The sequence below is a fragment of the Trachypithecus francoisi genome, unplaced genomic scaffold, assembly GCF_009764315.1.
Source record: "Trachypithecus francoisi isolate TF-2019V2 unplaced genomic scaffold, Tfra_2.0 Lachesis_group11, whole genome shotgun sequence".
Taxonomy (NCBI): domain Eukaryota; kingdom Metazoa; phylum Chordata; class Mammalia; order Primates; family Cercopithecidae; genus Trachypithecus; species Trachypithecus francoisi.
Window position 1 is genome coordinate 99503094 of NW_022681456.1, and position 1723 is coordinate 99504816.

The following is a 1723-nucleotide window of genomic DNA, read 5'->3' on the forward strand; positions in this document are numbered from 1 at the left end:
ACTTGGTTATGGGTGATTGGCCTTGGGGTGTATCTTATCAATGGCCTCCATTCTTATTTTTCCTTGACAATCATGCTAATGAGAGATAATTAAAAAAATGAAAGAGCCCTTTTGGGCTAGCACCATAGTGGCTAGCGAGAACAAGCACCAAAGGTGGCAGAAAGGGAGCCAAGAAGAAAGTGGTTGATCCATTTCCTAAGGAAGATTAGTGTGATGTAAAAGCACCTGCTATATTCAATATAAGAAATATTGGGGGCTGGGGATGGTGGCTCACACCTGTAATCCCAGCACTTTGGGAGGCCAAGGCGGGCGGATCACAAGGTCAGGAGTTTGAGGCAAGCCTAACCAACGTGGTGAAACCCCGTCTCTACTGAAAATACAAAAATTAGTCGAGCGTGGTGGCACACGCCTGTAATCCCAGCTACTCAAGAGGCTGAGGCAGGATAATCACTTGAACCCAGGAGGCAGAGGTTGCAGTGAGCCAAGATCGCACCACTGCACTCCAGCCTGGGCAACAGGTGAGACTCTGTCTCAAAAAAAAAAAAAAAAAAAAAAAACGAGCTGGGTGTGGTGGTGGGCGCCTGTAGTCCCAGCTACTCGGGAGGTTAAGGCAGAAGAATAGCTTGAACCCAGGAGGTGGAGGCTGCAGTGAGCCAAGATTGTGCCACTGCACTCCAGCCTGGGTGACAGAGTGAGACTCCGTCTCAAAAAAAAGAAATATTGGAAAGATGCTAGTCACCAGGACCCAAGGAACCAAAATTACATCAGATGGTCTCAAGGGTTGTGTGTTTGAAGTGAGTCTTGCTGATTTGCCAAATGATGAAGTTAACATTTAGAAAATTCAAGCTGATTACTGAAGATTTCTAGGGCAAAAACTGCTGAACTAACTTTCATGGCATGAATCTTACCCATGACAAAATGTATTCCATGGTGAAAAAATGGCAGACCATGATTGAAGCTCATGTTGATGTCAAGACTTCCAGTGGTTACTTGCTTCGTCTGTTCTGTGTTGGTTTTACTAAAAAATGCAACATTCAGATATGGAAGACCTCTTATGCTCAGCGCCAACAGGTCCACCAGATCTGGAAGAAGATGATGGAAATCATAACCTGAGAGGTGCAGACAAAGTGACTTGAAAGAAGTGGTCAATAAAGTGATTCCAAACAGCACTGGAAAAGTCATAGAAAAGGCTTGCCAGTCTATTTATGCTCTTCATGATGTCTTCATTAGAAAAGTAAAAATGCAGAAACAGCCCAAGTTTAAATTAGGAAAACTCATGGAACTTCAAGGTGAAGTTAATTCTGGAAAAGCCCCTGGGAACAAAACAGGTGGTAAAGTTGAACGAGCTGATGGCTATGAGTTGTCAGTCCAAGAATCTATTTAAAGTTTAGACTTTTAATAGAGACAAAGAAAAAGTCCTATTTGTGGGGGTGGGGGGTGGGTGGGGAAAGAATAAAAGAGACAATTCAGGTAAGAAATTGAAGAAGTCTAATAAACATTAAAAAAAAACGCACCTCAATAGTTATCAGATGTGAATTACAATAACATATACCACCATGTTTTAATGATTGAATTATAAAGTAATAAGGGTGCAGTAACTGTCTTACGTTCTTCTCTCACTTACTGCTGTCATAGTGGCCCTGTGTGTTTCTAACAATGCGATTTGTCTTGAACTATATTGTTTTCTGTATGCTGGTTTTTTTTTTCTTTGGTTTGGCATGTC

The 1723-nt window shown here is 42.0% G+C and overlaps 1 pseudogene; it reads left to right on the top strand.

Moving 5' to 3' along the window:
* Positions 1–635: 635 nt before the first annotated feature.
* Positions 636–1413, top strand: LOC117090314 (annotated as a pseudogene).
* The last annotated feature ends 310 nt before the right edge of the window (positions 1414–1723 follow it).